The sequence below is a fragment of the Oxyura jamaicensis genome, chromosome 3 (assembly GCF_011077185.1).
Source record: "Oxyura jamaicensis isolate SHBP4307 breed ruddy duck chromosome 3, BPBGC_Ojam_1.0, whole genome shotgun sequence".
NCBI classification, from domain to species: Eukaryota; Metazoa; Chordata; class Aves; order Anseriformes; family Anatidae; genus Oxyura; species Oxyura jamaicensis.
Genome location: NC_048895.1, coordinates 40,403,491 through 40,410,703, shown reverse-complemented (window position 1 = coordinate 40,410,703; position 7,213 = coordinate 40,403,491).

The following is a 7,213-nucleotide window of genomic DNA, read 5'->3' as shown; positions in this document are numbered from 1 at the left end:
GAGGCTTACAAAAAAGCACAATTAAATCTAATGGGCAATGGAGGGGATTTTTTTTTTCCTTGCTCTCTTTTCATTGCTGGCTTCTAGGACCAAGGCAATGAGCTGGCAAAAGCCTGCTGTGTTGGCCGGAGCCTGAATTTCTAGCCAAAAAACTTTGCTCCAAGTCCAGTTAAATTAATTTCCTAAAGTTTTTTAAATATTTTATTTTCTGTAAGCTGGCTGAGAAGCCATTGTCATTTCGGTTGAATAGCAATCAGGATGCAGTGCTCGGGATCCTTATGGACCAAGCGCATCGCGGCTGCATCTCCACCGCAACCTGCAGTCAGGGAGGAAAGCAGCCTCATGGCGATGCCATGGGAGGCACAAAGATGTGAGGGGGAGGCTGGAATATCCTCTCCATGGGGAGAGGAACTGGAGCTGTCCCTCAGGGAAAGGACACATGCTCCACGTGCTCAGGGAAGGGACGGACCAAGCCTGAGAGGAAGGAGCGAGGCCTTGACTGGAAACTGTGGCCGCTGAGAAAGGCAAAGCCTCGATCCCAGCTTTGCACTTTTACCCCCGTCCAGTAACTAATAACTCGCCGTTTTGGAACCGTTTCAGCTGTGTCATTTCAGGTAAGGCAGGCTGTTGTTGTCGAGGCACCGGCGCTGTAAATCCCCGAGGAGGAGGGTCCCCGCAGGGGTCAGGCCGCACACGTGCACGTCCACCCACACGTGCACCACGTGCCTTGCCTTCTCCCGTGGAAACTTAACTTCAGCTCTCATGTGCTGCTTTTCTTACTCCAAAACAAAGGTCAAACAGAAAGCATGCGGCGTGGTTTTATGTATGGAGAAACACAGCCATCACGCTTTCCAGAAGGGTCAGCAAATTCTGTGCAGCCCAGGCCAGACCCTTCAGGAAAGTGCACTTCGTCCCGGTGCTCGGCTGGCCACGCAAGGGGGGGGGGCAGCCCACCCCGATTGTGTACTTATTTCTTGGTACATCACTGAAAAAGAGTGAGGGGAAAAAAAAAAAAAAAAATAACAAACTTCAGCCTAGCACAAGAGGAAATGAAAAGGGAAACTTTGAGATTTCTCATCTCTCCAGAAAGCCCCGCGGCCCGTTGCAGAACTTTGTCATCACAACTGCTGGGCCTGCGGTTCGCAGCACCGCGATCCCGGCAGGCTTTGCACCAGCTCAATCATTATATCAATAAGGAAGTACAATCACTTAACCGCAAAGCCAGTTTCTTTTCTAAGCCCTCATGTTGCCTTAGAAGGTTTTTAAACAAGACGCTTTCCTGTTTTTGAAACCTGGGCATCCGTATGGTTTGCAGGTTACTCAAACAACCTTATCATCTGAAGCAACCCTGGCATGAATTTCAAAACTGCTCACTGCGGTGCTCCCCTCCCCTCTCCACACATATCTATTTACTCACAGGGATCCTTATTTACAGTGTCTTCTTGCCAACTGCTGACACAGAAGAAAAAAACCCTTGGTTACACATTAAGCATTATCGTTGGAGCGTTTGTGCCAGACAGTGTCCAAACACAGCTCGCTGACTGACCTCACCTTCGGGCCGGCCACACAGGAGGGAAATGTCTATCGCGAGCCACTTGCAGGGACAGGGCTCCCTTCCCACCACTGCCGTGTTCGTCCCCCTCTCAGCTTCGTCTGGGCTGCACGGGCTGTTCAAGGAGCACAGAGTTTTGTTCTCAGAACATGCAATGGGGTAGAGCTTGTTCCTTGCAGGACTGCTCAAGGAGGAATTACCAGAAGGAGAGAGATGCTGGCAAATGCGAGACACAGCGAGGGCTGTCTGTAGGAAAAAATCCTGACCTAAAATTTATACAGCGTGCAAGTCAAAGCCAATTATTCTACTGAAAACGGGAAAACAAAGAGGACCGTGATACAAGAATAAGCTGTGCAGAGGATCTGGAAAATCCAGAAATTAGCTTCAAAATGCCTGTTTTGCACAGCAGCTTTGGAAAGATCTGCCAAACGTAACAGTTTCATTTGACAGTCATCTTCTGGCTTAACTTCTGAGCTGGCCGGTGGCCATTTCGTATTGCACAATAAATGCCTGCAAAATTAATCATAAACTCCCTGCCTGGAACTCCCAGTGCTGCTCTCCTAAAGGGTACCTGCAGGCTCTCAGACGCGCTGCCAGCAGCTCCACGTCTGTTTTCATTAATGGCCCAGCCAGCGAGGACAAACCATCACAAAAACAACCCATGAACTTTATTCTTCCACTCCTGCCTCTGCACTCTGCTGGCCAAGCCACCTACCTTTGCTTACTCTTCACGGCACCCACATGACAGTGGTGGCACAGGCACACATCTGAGCCTCGCGCTGAGCAGCCTTCCTTGTCACAATTAGCACTTAGCTCGTGAGGAAAGCCGTGCAGTCAGGGCCAAAGAACTGAGAGCTGCCTCCTGAACTAGATACCCCCATCCTTTTGCTCCAGTGCATTTACAAGCACTGCCTCAGGAAGGGTGCAACAACGTCCCCGTGCTGCAGCACTGCCCGAATGCCCTGCTTCTGCCAGAGGGCTCCGGCTCAGGCAGCTTCAAACCTGCAGTGGCCTCTGTGCGGAAGCCTCCAGGACCAGGGTGCAGACTTGCTGTGCAGTTTTTTCTGTGAATCTAATTGAATTGTTCATTTGGGAAAGGGGGAAAAAAAATGAATTGCATTCCGGCTATTTTAATTAGTTCCTCCTATTTAGCACTCCTTGCCAACAGACTAAATTGAATTGATCACACAAACGCCCCAGCAAAATACAAAGAAACCAAGTAGGATTTAAACATCTCCAGAAGAGTGAAAGAATGTATTTTCCTCACATCCCCCAAACCTACATAATAACAAAACACTAAGGAATAAAATAAATGTGATTAAAACCAGAGATAGCAAGCAGCACACATTTTATTGCTATGTTTTCACTTCTTATTTCTTTTTAACAAGGATAAAAATTAACTTGTGCAACCTCAGCCAGGAAGTGAGTGGATCTTTGAACTCTGCCATCTGGCTAGTGGAATCTGTATTTTCGCCGCCTCGGGTTACAGGTTAATCCTGCCAATTCTGATTGTTTGTAGAGGTAGCTGGCCTCTCAGAAGCTTTTATAGTCCCTGTCACGGAGAAGACTGCTGCTGAGCAAAACACATGCACGAATCACTGGGGTCAGTGTGGCGGGGACATTGTGGGGGGGGGGAGGAAAAGAGAAAAACCACCATGAAAAAAAAAAAAAAAAGTCAACAGTTCTGGCTAATCTAAAATTATCCTTTTCATTACAAGAGAAGATGTTGCAACATGTGCTAGCGCCTTTGCCTCACCCCGCAAGTCAGCACAGACAGGAAGGCTGCGCGCGCCCCGCTGGTGGTGGAAGCCGAGCTCGAGCATGCCCAGCAGCTGGGGAGCCCCACGTGATGACAACAGCATCCAGCTCCATCTGGTGATGTGCTCCGGCCCCCCCGGGCACTTTTCCATCTAGCCTTGCAAGCAGCTGGATCAATTTACTCTAGCCTACGGTGCACTGCACAGGCACAGACTGAAATTATTACTCATGGAAATCCCCTCTGTTTCAGCGCTTTGAACAAGGCATCAGGTAGCTTTCAAGCTCCTGACAATTAATGGCCTTTGGTGGAGGGAGAGCAGCGCAAACACGCTGGAAGCTATGGGTTTCAAAACAGCTTGCTTAGTTTCTAGTAAATTAAAGGGAGTGGGTGGTTGAGGCACACAGTAATATTATCCAGTGCAGTGTGGTCTTCATTGACGTCAGCCGGACATTTTTTTCCCTTTCTCTCTGTCTGCCTGAGAGAGGCGCGGGGAGGTTAGCTTTGTGACAACAGCATGGCTCACACGGCCCGGAGAACCTCCAGGTTTCCATCAACAAGGCCGGAGCACAGATGCTACCGTACTGCAAGCTAGCAATATGAAAATATATGCAAGTCATTTCAGACGAGGAAAAAAGCTGCTGGAAACAGAAATCATGAGGGCTTACTGTACGTATCTCTCCTCATGTTGCATGATTAACTGTTCTGACTAAGACAACGCTCTTCCTGTGGCTAAAAACACATCCTCCTCTCAGATTTTGCTTGAAATAGCATATTTGACCATGACCCCTCCCCACAACTACTGTGTCCGTCCCAGCGTAGTTTTGTGGTGTCTGTGACTGTGTTTTCTTAGTGTCACAGATCTCGTTGTTTTTCTCTGAGGCCTCCGCACTGTAGGCTGGATTCATCGTACAATAGCTGCCAGCCTCGCATTGAAAGTATGCCAAGAAGTTCAGCAGAAAAATTTTGTTACGCTCACAGCAAACTTCTGGAAATGTGAGCTCTGTGTGTGAGCATGCGCAGCGGCGCGCTCGCAATGTTTTCGTGCACCACTGCTTGTATACTAAATAAAAGCTGGCTGGACAGCGAATAAAAGGATGCACAACAGTGAAGGAAAATAGACCCACCCCAGGCCCCCGATACCACCTTCCCGATGAAATACAACACTGCAGTGCCTACATTTTCTGTGTGAAAGAAAAAAAAAAAAGAAAAGAAAAGAAACACAGAGCATATTCAGGCCAGAATTTTTTTAGGGTCACAAAAGACAAAGGGGACTTCTTTATAACAAAAATGTGTACTAAAGCTGCTCTGCCAGGTTCTGACTCAACACAGACACATGCATACTTGTCAAAGTGGAAGATTTTTCCAGTAATCTAGTGGACTGAATGAGCTCATCGTGACCCACTGAGCAAGTTTTCTTAATACTCATTTTGAGCAAGGGAACGGCTTTGCTGGTGTTTGCACTCACTTGACTTTTCCCCTCTTCCCAAACTTTTGTTCCTTTCATAAACCAGCCTTTCCATCAGGCTTTTCTTACTAAAGAGCCATTTTTTCCTCAGTGGGGCCATGGAACCATCAAAAACCAGCTGCGTTAATGAAACAACACCGCAGGCACCGTCAAATTGCAGAATCACCAAGACAAGCAAGGGAAAAGAGGATTGTCCAGGGAAGCTGAGGTGTGTGGTCATTCCCCACAACCCCACAGACAGTAGGACACCGTGCAGACGGATGAGGGGTATGTATGAAAGTGGAAGGTCATGGCTCACTGCAAACAAACTACATGGCCTTTGACTTTGGCACCTCCTTGCCCTTCCACGTCCCCAACTACTGATTTCCTTGTGGTCATCTGTGCAGCCTGGTGACACTCTGCCTGATCTTCTGAGGGGCTTTTTTGGATGTTTTCTTAAAGTTAAACTATGAAACTGAAATTTGAGGGTAGGCACGCTGCTGCAAAGACTGAGGAAAAGGTCTTGAACGAAGTCATATTTGGCAGGGAAACTACGATTCCCTTGGGGCCACAGCCGCAGGCTGGGCCTCGCTGCAAACTCCACACCGCCTCGCGCTCCCGCCTTCGGGGAACTAGTCACAGATCGCTGCAGATAAGCGTTGCACAACACCCGTCTGCTCTGCAGAGGTGCCTTCTGAGGTCCCTCGGACTGAGCTGTCCCTCAGGATTCATTCTCAACCTTTGTCAGTGCGTTTTGGAGAAAAAAAAAAAAAAAAAAAAAGAAAAAAAAAAAACATGGAAGTAAGAGCTGCCCACAGTTACGAATCCGCGAGGCGGTGCCCGCAGGTTAACGCAGCCTGTATCTCCAAGCTGCTGCTCTTCAGAGTTAACCACCAACCTATGATCCTTTCTTCCACCGTCTCATCAAGGCCCATGCAGCAGTACCCCAGCTGAGCGTGTCCAAAACTCAGCTGTGGCCATAACGGCCCCCGACACCATTTGCCCAGCCAGGGTAGATGAGGCTGAAAGGAAATCCACAGGGCTTCTCCAGTTCTCCTTTTCAGCTGTGTTTTGAAATATGGTCAAGTCCTGGCCACGCCGACCTGCAGAGCTATCTTCGGATGGCATTTGGTCACCGCACCACGTGAAATCAGAGCTCAAGCCCAGGTTTTATGTTCCAAGTAAGGATGAGAAAAATAGCCCGGCTTGTTCGGTTGGGGCTGAGGCTGCCAACGTACAGTGGTTTCGTGACACAGGCCCTGGTGGCAGCTGCCAACTCGTTTCACACCAGCCACCAAACAGGCAACAGCAGCCACAGGTCTGAGCCCCCCACCCTGCAAAGGTGGGCACAAGACCTTCGTGTGCAGCTATGCCCCACCACCCCCTGGATAAATGCGAGTGGAAATGTTAAAGGTCCCGTGAGCCTGGCCCCTGGAAAATGTCTTTTGTGATCACCTCCAGTGAACTCTGGCATGAGGCACGCAGCTGGGGAGGGCTGCACATCTCAACGTGTAACCAGACCCTTCCTTACAGAAACGCTATGAATTGTTATGATCGTTGCTCTCATCCTTTACAGAGCCAGCAACGAGCTTTCCAAGATGGTATTTTTGTGCCCAAATAAAGGTCAGGGTTCCAGCTATGATAAATCAGGGCCGGTTAGTGGGCAGGTTCAGCTGACAAAGTCATCTGATCTGCGCAGCTGTGCATGAGCCTTGAACCAGTTCCCTTCTCGTGTCCTTTTCAGGCCGGGCACAAAGCTCGGGGACATCTGTTAGTTCCTGAATTACAGCGTGCAGGCAGTAACGGACGTGCCCTGCTCTGGTGAGCCTGTGTTTGTTATTTTCTAGGCTTTGCATCGGCTGCGCACACACGGCTGGACCGCACCTTCCGGTCACTGAGCCTGCCGCATGCAGCTGCTGGAGTGAATGGAGACATCGTGAGTGTGCGGCTACCCTATCAAAAAATAAAAATAAAGGAAGGCATTTGCATTTCCTCTTTTCTGTCTTGCTAAATCCTTCCCTTCGAGAAATTATGCAAAGCTCTGCTAAAGCAGCACCATACCTGCCACGAGCGTGGCAGGCGCAGCGCTGGGGAGGCTCCGAGTCACCCCGTGCACCTCCATGCCGCCCACACCGCCTGGAAAACTTCACAGCGCTCCGAGGACAGCCTGAAGCTTTGCTCTGTCAGCCCAACGCACAGGTTGCATGCCAGGGGGGACGCAGCCAGCAATGCCTTGGTGCTGCTCACACCCAGCAGAAGCGCCCTGGGACCTGGGACAGCCCCAGGAGCTGTGTTGGCACCCGTTTCTGCAGGAACACAGCATCAGCCTGCGTCCTGCTGAGTCCCCCTGCCCTGCTGCCCTCGCCCCTGGGGTCGCTTGCAGATCCCTGCAGGAAGCCCGCTGCCCATCGCAGTGGCACTGAATCATCGCCGGCAACGGCCGCCCGCCCCAGCAGGA